The sequence below is a fragment of the Chionomys nivalis genome, chromosome 10, assembly GCF_950005125.1.
Source record: "Chionomys nivalis chromosome 10, mChiNiv1.1, whole genome shotgun sequence".
NCBI classification, from domain to species: Eukaryota; Metazoa; Chordata; class Mammalia; order Rodentia; family Cricetidae; genus Chionomys; species Chionomys nivalis.
Window position 1 is genome coordinate 23,884,113 of NC_080095.1, and position 14,400 is coordinate 23,898,512.

General features: G+C 52.8%; 1 protein-coding gene across 1 annotated transcript in view; it reads left to right on the forward strand.

Moving 5' to 3' along the window:
* Positions 1-13,920: 13,920 nt before the first annotated feature.
* Positions 13,921-14,400, forward strand: part of Asb2 (ankyrin repeat and SOCS box containing 2) — a 36,709-nt gene continuing 36,229 nt past the window's right edge. The window contains exon 1 of the mRNA XM_057782650.1: positions 13,921-14,138. The gene's annotated coding sequence lies outside the window, so the exon portion shown is untranslated. The remainder of the gene's footprint in view (positions 14,139-14,400) is intronic.

Sequence of the window (14,400 nt, forward strand, 5' to 3'; positions counted from 1 at the left end):
CAGAGAGGGGGAAGAAGGAGAAAAGAAAGAGAAAGGATGGAAGGAAGCGAAAGAAAAAAGAAAGGAAAGAAGGAAGAAGAAAGAAAAGGAAGGAAGGAAGGAAGAAAAGAAGGAAGGAAGTTAGCTGTGTGATAGGGAGGCCATCCCTTGTGGCTTCAGGAGAGTGAGATCCCGGTTTTCACTTCACAGAGTTGGGTTTACTGACAGCCATTTGAAAACCTTGCTTCCTACTGGGGATACTTGGCTCCCAGAACTTGTGACTGGGCCAAGGTCTGAGGTCAAAGCAGAGCTGAGGATGAAGGATTGTGCCCTTGCCCCACCACCACCACCTTCAACTCCCCTGCATCTTGATTTACCTTAGGATTCACTCCCCTCCTTGACCTTGACTTCCCTGGGGCAGCTTTGCCCCATGATATGGCAGGGCTTAGGCAGAACAAGGGCATGAGGGCCAGGGATGAGGCAGAAGCATGGCGTGACAGGGTCAAGGCAGGGCAGGGTAGGTGTGGGGTAGGGCATGGCAGGAGCATAGCAGGAGCATAGCAGGGGCAGGACAATGCAGGGCATGCATACAATCGGGGTAAGGCAGGGCAGGGCAGAGTCAAAGCAAAGGCAGAGGCAGAGCAGAGGCAGGGGCATGGCAGGCAAGACCAGAGTAGGTCAGGCAGAGTCAGGGCAGGGAATGGAAGGGCATAACAGGGGAAGAACGGGGGCAGCTATACAACAGAGACAGGACAGGGGTAGGTTCTGGGCAGGGTATGGCAGGATGAGGTCAGGGCAGGGGCAAGGGCATGTCATAGAAGGAGCACAGCAGAGGCAGGGCTGGGGATGGCAGAGGCCCAACAGGTCATGGCAGTGCCAAGATGTGGTCAAGGCAGGTCATACCTGGTTAGAAGTTGGCTAAACTCCTGCCACAGCACCTCTGGGTCCACGTGCTCATATTCAGGACTGCCGAGGCCGGCTCCCTGAGCTGCATATGTGACTCTTAGCAGTGTGCCTCACCACCTCAGGTGATGCGGGAGCCAACCAGGGGCCAGGCAGATCTCGTCAGAGAAATGATGCTGGTTGCTTCCTCTCTGGGTCCTCCTGGCAATCCTTGGGAGCCTGGGCTAGCACGTCCTCTTCACAGAAAGGGAAACAGAAGCTCAGAGATGAGCAGTGGCCAGCCCAAGATCACACAGCGGGACTGGGTCTGGACTCAGGGCTCACTACTTCCAAGTCCAGGACCTTTGAGGTGCAACCAGCTCAGAAATTCTGAGAGTGCCGCTCTGTCATGGCATCACTCTTCTCCCTGCCCCATAACTGGTATGGCTCCATCAGTCCCCAACTGTAGGGCACCAGGAATCCTAGGGGACTTCTAACAGGCGTTGGCTTCTAAGAACATTCAGAAGAGTCTTAGGGTGAGAGCAAACTAGTTCAGAGAGCAGCCAGGTTCCACTGTCTCTGCCCTTGGTCCTTTACCCACACGTTGCTCATCCACTGCTCTGTGAGCTCATGCGGAAGCTGGAGAGGCCAGGAAAGATCAGAATAGGGCCACTTTGAGCCAGCCATGGCCAAGCCTGGAAGACAGGTGCCTTACAGAAAGTCTCCATACAGTCTTGCCAACCATGCCTTGGCCAGAGACCCTGTGCCGTGTCCCCCATTACAGTGTGACCTGTCTTGGTTATCTATTGGGTGCAACAGGGTCAGCAGAAAGGGAAGGTGAAGGTGTGCTACTCAACTCTTCCAGCACCCAGCATCTGATAGATTCAAGAGCACCCGGAGGAGGATGTGGTCCAGAGGCCTCCCATTAGCTCTGGGTTGTGACATCACAGTACTGGAGGAACCAGCCTTCCTGTCTCCACTCTGTACAGAGCTGGGCTTACAGGCACGGGTGCATACCCATTTCTGAGTCCCTACAGCACTGTGGAGGGTACCCTACAGCGGAAGCTGGATTATTGATGGTCTTCTAGCTTTCTTCGCCCATCCTTTGGTTCATTTCCCGGGAGAGCATGAGAAGAAGGCTAGGGCACTGTATATTATGCAGTCATGGGGGAGATGGCTCTAATACTCACCTGAAGTGGGGTCCCAAATCCTTCTGACCTATGCTCTCTCTTCCACTCTGCAACCAGGGTTTCAGTGGCTACAGCCTAGTCATTTCCCAGAGTACCCTGATCCAGATTCAGGGTGCAGCATAGTTCAGGACAGAGAGGGGGTGGCAGGAAGCCTCAGAACTTACTGTGAGGCTACAGAAGCTGTTGTACAACCGCAAGGGTCTGGGCCCGGTGCCGTCCTAGCTCATGCTACCCCAGGATGGTCTCCATTCACAGCTATGATGTGAACATCACAGCCTCTGGGGGGAAGCCGTGGCCCAGGGAAGACAGGCAAAGAGAAGGCAAGAGCTTGGGCCGGGCCAAAAGAGAGAAGATGGAGGAGCAGAAGAAGGGATTGAGGCAGTTGTAGAAACTGGGTCTTGTTCGGGACAGCAGCCTATGTTGGAGAAGAACCCGTGACTGATGGGTGGAGGCAGTAGGCCTAGGGTTGGGTTCCCTGTGATTCTGAGGCCACACCCATCTCCCTTGCTTCACTACCTCAACACCATTCATTAGCCCTGCCAGCCTAGGTGACCCCAAGCAGGGGTGGAGAACAGGAACTGTTTCCATGGTTCTAGAGCCCCTAGACTGGAGACAGTGGGGAAGCATCTGTTCTGGCCTTGCATTGAGAGAGGAAAGTGTCGGTAGAGACAGAGATACCTTAACAGCTACGGCTGACCCAAGATGGGTTAGTGCTGGCCTGCGTGGCGGGGTGTGTGGAGTGGTGGTGGAGACCCCAGCATTTCAGGATCTGACGTTCTCTCTAGAGGGCAGGAATGAGCAGAAGTTTGACAAGAAGGATATTCTGGCAACAGGAACAGCAAGACAAGGGCTCGGAGGCATGGGAGAGCCTGCACAGCTCCTGAGAGCCTTGGGCAGAATCTGAAAGGGCAGGTCAATGATGGGTGTGTGGCTTGGGCTGCGAAAGCTGGTGGCAGGAGCCGAGGGCATCAACAGCAATAGAAAGGGACCAGAGAGCTGTAGGGACAGAAGGATAGGGTGTAAGGTTCTAAGGAAGGCAGAAAAGCCATTAGACCACAAAGATCTAGGACAGGCCCCAAGAAGCAGGCAGCAGGAACTAAGGTCATAGCCCAAAATGTGCCCCTGCCCTGTGCCCGGCATTTTTTTTTTTAAATATTTACACCTTATTTATTTATTTGTTTATTTATTGGTTTTTCGAGACAGGGTTTCTCTGTAGCTTTGGAGCCTGTCCTGGAACTAGCTGTTGTAGACCAGGCTGGCCTCAAACTCACAGAGATCCGCCTGCCTCTGCCTCCCAAGTGCTGGGATTAAAGGCCTGCGCCACCACCGCCCAGCAATGTGCCCAGCATTCTTATTTTCAAAACTAAGAAAACATCCAATTGGCTGATAGCCCTGGGTCCACCCTATGGCTTAACGAAATGTTGTAATAAAGCTGCCTGAATCGCTACACTTTGTTTGGGTCCCAGGGAAGAGGAGGGTCACTAAGCACAGCACTGTGCGCAGTTACACAACAGTCTGATGAGAGAAGCTGTCTAAGTGACTACCGGGTGGGTAACACCTACCACACAGATACACTGAACAAAGGGAGGATTTGAATCTAGGCCTGAAAAGAATAGAGGTATCGCCACATGACCCAAGAGAAGGATTACATTTAAACTGTGTGAAGTGTGGACTTCTAAGGATTTCCATTTAGCACAGTTGGGCACTAATGGACCATGAATAACTGGATCATAAGGTGGGAACTATACTGGTTACATGGCTGTTATTATGGAGATTATGCTGGCCCATATACACAAAGCCCTGACATTAGTTACCATTATCCTGTCCCGTGAGGTGAAAACCCATCAGAAACTAGGAGGTTCACTGTAAAAGCTGCTGGCGCGGGCACACATCCACTTCCACCGCCATGGTGGTTCTGTGGTGAGGTGGTGCCCCGGCCTAGAATACTTCCCAACCACACTGGAGAAAGGCCAGTGCTGTTTGGGTGCAATCCTCTAGTTTGACCCTTTCATTAGAACAGACCCCAAAGAGTCCACAAGAGGGCGCCGGTCTGCTTCCCCAGACCCCTGGAGGAGACCCAACCCAGGGCTACCACCCCTTCCTCTGAGCTAGGAAGAAGTTCCCTGGCCCTGTAAAATATGCTGCTTGATGCTGGGATGAACATCCTGATTTGGGTGGCTTTTTACAGCTCCCTGGGTGGCCCAGACCCGGGTCTCTGGTTTATTATCACCTTTAGGGATCTCAGTGTTCTCTAAACTCCTAATTGTGGGGAGAGACAGTGAGGGTGGACAATGAGGGTGGTCTTTCCCCTTCCTGTGGTGCTGTGGTGGGAAGGAGGGGAGAGCAGGATATTCTGGAGAGAGCCAAGACAGGAGACCAGTTCCTGTCATTGTTTTCAAAGTCCCGAGGCTGTGGATACCTCTGTGTGCTTACCCCAGAGCCAGAGATTCCTTAAGTGTGACAAAGGTCACAGACCCTCAGTCTTAGGTAGAGAAGTCCCCCTAGCACATTAGGTCCTTCAACAACAGAGCCCCTTTTCCTGGATGGCTTCCAAGATCCAGCCTGAGAGATCGAGGGGAGTCAGTGAGGATGGGGAAGGGAGTTCTCAATGCTGAAACAGCAGGGCAGAGACCAGGAGAGTCACGGGGAACAGTCCCTGCCTATAGTGGGCAGGGCAAAGGACCGGAGTTCTGTCACCGTGCTGGAGAATGTCTCTCTAGAGCCTCTAGAGAGGTTCTTCAACGATGACCTTGAACTTGGGAGACCCTGAGAAGCAGACAGCATCAAGCCCTCCCAGACTTTGAACCTGTAGCACACTCAAGCTGGTCTGTGAAGAACCTCATGAGATGTCAAGAATTCAAGAGCTAGCCGGGCGGTGGTGGCGCACGCCTTTAATCCCAGCACTCAGGAGGCAGAGGCAGGAGGATTTCTGTGAGTTCGAGACCAGCCTGGTCTACAAGAACTAGTTCCAGGACAGGCTCCCAAACCACAAAGAAACGCTGTCTCGAAAAAAACAAAAACAAACAACAAACAAGAATTCAAGAGCTAGAACTTCGGGTCTCCAAGTACTCAGTTGTTGCATAAGAAGCAAGGTCACAGTGAGTTTCACGGCCATCATCTAACTGCCTCAATTCCAAACATCCCAGTGCCAGGAGAAATTCAGATCTGACTAAAATCCTGAGGCTTCCCAAGAGAGGTGGGGGACAGGAAGACCACCCACACGTCTGACTGAGCCTTCAAGGCCCTGGAAGCTGTATGCTCCGTACCTCTATTCCTTGAACAGAATTCATCCTATGAAGAGGCTCTGGGACCCTGAGACTGATATCACTGGTGTACTTTACCCGTGACTGGACATAACCATGTGCCACGTATTAGCTCACGGTTCCTGCCCAACATGCGCTCCTTACTGAAGGTATAAAGTTGCCTGCGTCCCTGACCTAGAAGTGTGGTGTCGGGCCTCAGCCAAGGTCAAAGGGTTAGCTGGATCTTTGGAGAACAATCTGTCTGACTCCCTGTAGGCTGCTGTAGCAGCTGTAGGCCTCTGACTGATTGAGAATGGAGCTGGATTCTGCATACAGTACGCAGCTTCCAGGTGCTGCCCTCAGCCCACCCCCACTCTCCACATGGTCTGGGACAAACCACGGACCTGTGTCAAGATCCCATGGGCACGAAGGAGCCATGAGACCAAGGCACAGGTGATAAACTCTGGCCACCTGTTGGGAGCTGATCCTTGCTCTGTCCCCTCATGGGCTAATCCAGAGAGGGACTTGAGCATCTCCTGTACAACTGGTGAGCATAGCAGATATTAGATGCCCTGTCCTTGTCCCCTTACCTTCTCCACTGGGTACATACCTCAAGGCTTCCACGTGTCAGTCCTTGCCTGTCCATCTGAAGTATCAGAGAGAAGACACAGTCTCAAGACTCAACTCTCAGTCACAAGCTATAGTGCCAATGCCAGTTGCCCCCTCCTTTAACGGCACAGCTAAGGTGCTAAACCTATGGGGACTTATTTTGTGGTAATTCACCTGAGGACAGGCTCTTGTTTGGCTTTCCCTGCCTCACTTTCCTACCCTACAGTGTTTTGTGAGGTCTTGCTGTGGTCTGGACATGGTTTATTCCCCGAAGGCTCATGTGCCAGAGATGGAAGTGAAGGGAAAAGAACGAGCCTAACCCATCCACTGACGCAGCTCAGGGTAGACCCATCTACTGACACAGCTCAGGGTAGACCCGTCCACTGACACAGCTCAGGGTAGACCCGTCCACTGACACAGCTCAGGGTAGACCCGTCCACTGACACAGCTCAGGGTAGACCCGTCCACTGATACAGCTCAGGGTAGACCCGTCCACTGACACAGCTCAGGGTAGACCCTTCCACAGACACAACCAGGGTAGACCCCGTCCACTGACACAGCTCAGGGTAGACCCGTCCACTGACACAGCTCAGGGTAGATCCTTCCACTGACATAGCTCAAAGCAGAAGAGAAACTAGAGATAAACAGCCTGGCCTGATCACCCCCACCAGTATCCCCTGTTGGTTGACTCCAGAAAGCAGGAAGCCTGGGGGTACCTTGGGCAGCATTAGGAGAGGTGGATCCTGGGCCTAGCAGCTCCAGGGGACCAGCGTGGTCTGGAAGAGTAAGCTGGCTTGTTTAATCCTCCTTGGGTTCTGTCTCCTGATACTCACAGGGGACTAACCCTGCCAGGCCAGGTGCAGACAGTGAGCGTGGACAGAATCTCAGATGCCACCAACAGCTGGAGACCCGCCAGTGCATCTGTCCATCAAGGGGCCAGAGTCAAGGTTCGTAGACAATGCAGATGCCAGAGGACCTCCAGTCCCTCCACGGTCTTGCTTAAGTCAGCGGAAGCTGATCTAGTTCTCTCGTTCTTTCGTCCTGAGATTTCTAGCACCGCCCCACCCTCACCCCCAGGGCCTGTCTTCTCCCACCCAAGGCCCTGCTCTAACTGCTGTCTCCATACAGACTGTCCCCCACCTCACGAGTCCCTAAACCTTTATCAGGTCCCAGCTAGTGGGCCATTCCTCTGCCTCTGAGTCCAGAAGAACCTTGTACTAGCCAGCATAAGGTAAAAAAGAAGTTAATCCTTCTCAGTTTCCTCCTTCTCTCCCATGACCACAGAGCCCTGACCCTGGCATTCCCAACACCCTCCCTGGGATGCAGCCCAACTCTGGATATGACTTCAGTGCCCACATGGCCCCGACTTCTCAGGTCTACATTTGTCTTCCTTCCCTCTGCCTTCTGGCTACACCCAACCCCAAGAGGCACCCAGGAACTCCCTGGTGCAGCAATGGAAACAGCCTACAGCCCACAAGCTGGATTAACCTACTTGTGCCAAGAATTATCTGCAAGATTAGGACAGCCTGTGAGAAACCATCCAGTCCCCTTCCCTAGCTCTCCCATCCTGTCCCCGGTCTTTCCATACCCCTCCTCTCCATCTTCCTCTCTTCTACTGTTGCTTTTCCCTGTCCCCCATGTCCCTCCATTCACTCTTCTCGTTATCCCCTATCCTCCCCTCCTCCCACCTCTTTGCCCCCATCTCTCCTTCCATTTGCCTCTGCGTTCTGTGGGGTTGGGTAGGAACAACATCCCAGCAGCTGGCACTGCTTCTGGCTCCCAGTGGGGCTGTGACATTTGACATATGCTTTGAGGATAAAAATAATAATGGCTACATTCATTGGGTGCTAGCCTCAAGTAGTCATTGCCCTGGATGTCCTCGTTGGGCCCATGGGCAATAAGGGGCAGGCGGGTAGGGCAAGGGTGGAAGCGCAGAGGAAGTCATTGCATTGACCCAGAGGCCTCCGCATCCCTTGCAATCAGCTGGAATCTGCTTCTGTGAGATTGTCTCCAGGCACAGCAGTCCCTGTGCCGGACAGATACCTAGGTCAGAAACCAGGCCACTGGACACTGGGGCCAAGAGATGATCTAAGGCCGTGTGGCATAACAGATAGTTGATCCTGCTGGGGCAGGGTGACGCTAAATATAGGCCCAGGGACCTGAGGGCAGGACATAGAACAGCTAGCCAAATGGCCAGCCAGGAAGGTCCAAGAACAGGTTCTGCACCCATTCCGAATCAGCCCTGGTCCTTGGAGCCTGACTGATAGCTCTCTTGTATATCAGGACATCAGCCTCTTAAGTATGCCCCAGCTGTCATCACGCCAGGACTTGTGTGCCTGGTCACATGCCCCACAGGGCCCGGCCAGGAACTATGACAGTGCAGTTTGGAGGGAAGGTTGGCACGGGTGGCATCAAGAGAAGCGTGAGGGAAAGGAGGGTAGGAAGAGGGAGAGAAGAAGAAAGACACTTGAGCATCCCTGATTCTGCCATTAGCTGGCTGAGCTGGAAACAGGGAGGCAGAGGCTGGGAAGTGTACACATCACCTCTGCCCTGGGGTGGGGAAGCAACACAGGTCCTCTTTCCAGCCATAGGTCCTTGAACTTTAACTGGGTCGTGCTCAAGGCCATGTGTGCACAAGAGGGCAGGAGCGCCAGGATGGAGGGCTACAGGGCACATACAAGCCAACTGAACCTCACTCCGTGATAGTTGTGGAACGAGGAGCAATAATCTGTCACCCCAGGCTTCAAAAGTAATATTCTAAAACAATTACCCTCACTCGTAGCTTCCATTTTCCAAATGGTCAGGGAGCCTTGATTCGATTGCTATTTTGATTCGATTGCTAATTGCTACAGTTAGGATGTTGACTGTTGCGAATAGGGGCTCAGCAGCAGGCGGCTGCTCAGATGTTCTCCGAGGCCCTGAATTCAGGACCAGTTCCGGCTTTGCCCTATGGCACTGGGGACTGAGCATGGCGGACAAGCCCTCTACTATCCAATCACTTGTTTAATCCTGGGAGGTAGAGCCCAGGCTGGCTTCGAATTCATGATCCTCCTGTCTCAGCTTCTGTAGCGTTTTGTCTACAAGTGCGCCCCGCCACCATCCCCATCACTTACATTCTGAACAGCTGACTGTGGACCTTCTCTCAATCCTCGGGGCTCCCGATGGCGGAAGGTCTGAGGAGAGTCACACAGAACTTTCCTGAACGGCTAAGCCCCGGATTAGGCTGGAGGGCTTCCCAGTGTGTCAAGGCACCTCACATACTATGTGGCTGTAAGTTTGTACATCCCACGTGGGCACACAGGTGACTGACTACCCATGCATGCCTCCCCCCACCCCACCAGTGCCAGGAGAGAGACGGAGAACTGCTATTTCTGGAAAACAAGGGACTTGGTCAGAGGCTTACTATATCATAGCCTGTCCCTTTACCCCCTCTCTTGTACGCCTGAGGCTCCGACTAGCTTTTTGTTTTCTCCTGAAGAATAAAAAGTCCATGCTCAAGGTATGTCAGCCAGGCTTGCTCAGCACTTGTAGATACGAGTCTAATCAGACCAGAGTCAGCAAGGCTGAGACCTATTTGGGCCCCCTCCTGTTCTGAGGAGGACCCCACCTTCGTGATGATCACTGCTGGTTGGCTGTTGGGTCCTTTCACATTTCTCTCATGCCACTGGTGACCTTCACAGCTGGTTTACAAGCCTTTCTGAGAGCCACCCAGTTATGTAACGGCCTAAGGGCCTGGAGAATGCAAGCGCTCAGCACTTGTAAGTCTTTATTCTATGTACATGTGTGTGTATATCTAATGTTTAAGGGCATTATTTATATAAAATTTAAATCTTGCAATTTTCCTATAAGCTGTGCATACTATTATTTTCCCCGTTCTGTAAATTAGGAAGCCAAGGCCCAGAGAGGTCAAACGAGTTGTTCACACAGCTAGCAAGAGCTGTATCTGGCAGATAACTTCAAGGTTGTGGCTCTGAGGCACCGGGTTTTACAGAGACACCAATAACCATCACCTTACAAACAAATCTGTGCTGGGAACAGCTCCAAGACTGACTGTGTGGGAAGCAAGGTACAATAATACTGACGCTCAGATTGTCTGGACTTACAGGTAGCCCACTGTCATTTACAACATGGACACTCCCAAGTGGAGGGCAACTTTTGACTTCCCAGATGTGGAAGTCTAGGTCATCTCTTAGCCTTGCTGTGCAGTCAGGGTCCTGCCCATTCGCTCAGTTCTGGTCGCCCAGTCTGCGGCACAATGGGGTTATCTAAAGGTGTTAGGAAAACCCAGCAGAGGACTGGAGTTTAGGCTCCCACCAGGCTGGGTATTCCTCTGACTTCCTCAGAACAAGGGTGTGATTCCTTGAGGAATGGAGACGACATGCCTGGGGCTCATCATGGCTGGGTCCGGGAGGTTTTCAGAGGGTCCTGTGATTTTGGGATGAAAATACCTCCCTCGTAGCACCAGAATGGATCCAAAATGGAAGCCTCTTGCTCCTTCCCTTTCCATGTGCAGAGAATATTCAGCCCACCCTCAGCCCATCAAAATCTCTGGCCCTTCCGTAGGTCCCAAGATCACACCCACGACCCAGCATCTGCAACCCAGCAAATCCAGAGTGTTCCGCAGAAGCCCATGTCTGTCTGGCACTCCATGGTGGGTGCCACATCTCTGGCGCCTTAGGGGCACAAGGTTGAAGGTAGAAGCTGAAAGCCACAGCAGCTGCCCTAATGCCAACTGCCCCTGCAGAGGTGCCAAATGAGTGACAGCTGCATGTTTAGAACTTGGTCCTTGCAAGCATGGCTCCGTGGTGGCTGGCTAGACCACTGCCTTCCTGCCCTCCCCCTGCTGAGTTCTACAGGAGCTTCAGCGGATGTTCCCATGTAGCTAAGCAGTGATGGCAGGAGCTGCTGTGTCCCGCAGGACCAGTAGGGTCCCACGCAGCCTACCTAGTCCCAGGGGAAGGAGCTTCGCATTTTGCTCTTGCTTAGGGCCCTCGCTCCAGCTGGTGAGCAAAAGAGCTCTGCTTGGAACGTATTTATATGTGTGGGAAACCTGTTCCCAGCAGCTAGCCCAGGCCTGTGGACTGCTCTGGGTTTAATTTTGTCCCTGAGTTCCCCAGGGTGGCCTAGGCACCATGAGATTAACCTCACAGGGGGCCAAGTGACTTGGCCAGCTGAAAGAACCAGCAGCTCTGGAGTAACTCAGTCCCAGGCTCCCTGAAAGCCTTACCCCCTGATCCCTGAGCAGTGGAAGATGACTTGTCTTTTGTAGGTGGCTGTGGCCCAGAACACTGCCTGCTCAATCCTGGGGATGGGGGGCAACTTGAGCTCTGAGATCTTGTTAAATCCCCTGACAGTCAAGGGGATTATCTTACCCCTTCTCTCAAAAGACGAGGCGCAGCTGGACTAGGGTTATCTTCTCCCAGGGCCCACACTGGAAACCGAGAGTGCAGTGGGCTTTTCCCCCAGCAGGGTGGCCATGTCTGTGTAAGGTTAGTTTAGTACATTTCTGAGCAGCTGGCAGTGGTAGGGGGAAGGATGGGGTAGGCACCATAGTGTTACTTTGGCAGTCCATCAGCAGGGAAAGTGGGCTCCCTCTCTGGCGTTCCCCTTGACCTCTGAGGACCCTGGTGCTTCCTCCTTCAAACCCTCTCACAGTGCCCTCTCCTCTCTCCCAGGACCGAGCCTTTGCTCTTTCCTGATCTCCCTTCTAAACACGTTTAAAGCCAGGCTTGGGCCCTTGTTTGCTTCTCCTCCTCTTGATTATATAAAACCAAAATAAATTTCTATCGAGGTAGTGAGAGGCGAGCCAGGACGTCAGGCTACTGGGTGCTTGATTTAGCTGCAATGTTCCACTCTGGGGCCAACTTCATCCTGGAGCCTTGGCACCATCACAGCCCGGTTGTCATGGCCCTTGGCCGGCTCTTCTTCCCTGCACGGCGGCTCCTTCCATGCTCCTGGAACAGGGGTCACTGGCAGAAAAAAGCGGGGATGGTTCCCCCAGGAGAGATCCCACATGTTGCACAGGGGTTCCTGGGGCCTTCTAGAGGCTCTTCCTCCTGCTCTTCTAGGCTGACTCGTCTATGGTTTCTGCATCTGCTCCCATTCCATCCCCTTTTGTGCTCCGAAAGATGGTTGCTAGAGCTACCCCTGGATCTTATTTGATGCTGGGGACCATGGAATGCTCTAGAAATCGCTAGTTGGTGCCATCGGATACTCCGTATGATTACTCATCAGGGATACAGGTTAAAATGGCTACACAGAACCATTAATGCCCACAGAAATCGCTAATACTCAGATGTGAAAGCCCACAGGCTGGACGGGGTATGGAGCGACTGGAACCATGACCAGCACTTAGGGATACAAGTCAGCTGAGTGCCAGAGCCCTGGGCTGGGAGATCAGAGAGGCAGTAGTCAGGCCCTGCCCCAGCGTTCTTCTGTCTGTTGGGCTGTACTGCCTGTCTTCCATATTGAGTCAGGTGCCCAAACCTGCCTATATCTCTGGAGTGTCTGTAGGACACTGGCATCTGAGCCCATGGACCGCAGTTTTCAGTGAGTGCATTGTTCTGCCTTTCTTTGCTGAGTGAACCCAGAGTCTCTGGGTCTCAACTGGGAAACAAGGGCTCTGGGCACAGCATCCAAGAGCCCTGGTTGGAAAGGTTTCAACACCCGTGAGACTAGGGAGCTTCTGCTCTGTTGAGGACTGTGACATGACTGGGAACAGCATCCTACTTTGACCTGGCAAAGAAAATGAAATTGAATCCTGTTTTTGTTAGTTTGTCTTTTTGAGACAGGCAGATTTTTCTTGCAGCCTGCACCTTTACCGGCTGAGCCATCTTGATGGCCCAACACGTCGCATATGCAGACAAAACTCAAAAGCAAAGAAAAACCTCCCAAGCTTGGAACTGGCTTTTCAGAAGATAGTTGAAGTTGGTCCTCCATAGTTTTGGATTTTTGTTGTTGTTTTGTTTTGTTTTAGATAGGGTCTCACTCAATATGCCTGGCAGTCCTGGAACTCACTCTGTAGACCAGGCTGTCTTTTAACTCATAAAGATCCACCTGCCCCTGCCTCTGGGGTACTGGGATTAAAGGTACATGCCACCACACCTGGCCCGTCTTATGATTTTGAGGGTCAGGCTGTGTGTGAAAGGTCAGCCTAGGTGTGTAATTGGCTGGGCCACCTGTCGGGATGGAGAAGAGTCCACTGTTAAAACAGGTCCCCACTCACTGTCTGTAGCCAACATCTTCCCTGTCCACTCTTCTCCCTCAGCGGCTCTTCTGCCTGGGCCCCTGGTTGTGGCACCCAGGGACATTCTCACAACATGGCAACTACAGATTGTCGTCTCCAGGCGACATGTCTTCTGTCTCCTATTGCTAAGTTCATGACAAAGGACACAGGAAATCCAAAGAAGAGGGAACGGCCTCCTGTTAGTGTACCTATTCCAGAAATGGAGATACTCTTTCCCAGACCGGGGGTAGTAGGTCCCTCTGTGACTGACCCTGTCCAGAGTGGCCTGTTGCTGTGCGCTGACTGGTCTGTTGGCTTGGGCTCTGTCCTGTGTCCATGGCTCCACCCCACAGCATCCAATTCTGGGTAGCTGGTGTTTCCAAATGTTAGTCTTGGCCACCTGCTGCATGCCTAACACCAAGCCTTGATTTTTCTCAAGGATCTTACGTAGAACCCTTTATGTAGCCTCCCTCATCCGGTCCTTCTTCCTGCCTCCCCCTTTGGTCTCTCCTTACACATCCTTTCCTTCTCCCTGGCTTTTTATCCTCTTCCCCAATTCTGTGTTCCCTCTCTGTCTTGTCTTCCTGCATCTCCCTCCTCTCTAGCTCCCGCCTGGGTAGTTCTAGAAACATACCCATATATGGCCTCCATGTCAAGGATCACAAATGATGACATCACGTGAGGGCCGAAGCCGGAGATGCTCTCTGAAGGGGGAGCCTGTCTCCTGTGCCCCCAGAGGAGTGGAAGGCGGGACCACAGCTTCCTCGGTGCAATCTTTGGAAGGGAAATCTGAGAGTCATAACATCTTATAGCTTGGCTTGCCATCACGGTCATGCGGTGGGCCCGAAATAAACTCCCTGCTTCAAAGGAAAGTGTTTCAGAACGGCCTGGCCCAGCGGCTGGAAGCTCAGGGCCAGCACAGGAGGCAAACTCAGGGAGCATGTTCTGAGTTCAGACAGTCAAGAAAATCTTTGTTTCCTAGACCTGTGTCCCTGCCACAGAGCCTCACAGGTAATGCATGCTTTCGGCTTGGTCACAGGCACTTTCAAAAGAATCGCTGGGCGGGCTGGGACCTGCAGCTTCAGGATCCCTGAGACCTGTAGCCAAACTGTGCCCATGCCTCTCCCTCTGCCCCTTCTCTCCAGCTCTGCACACACTGGAGACTTTGGGTCTAGTGACGGGGAACCAGCACTCTGCATGCATGGTAGCTATTTTTCCGGAGGACTCCAGCTTAGAGGGCTGGGTGCTTCTAAACATGGACGCGAGAGAGGAG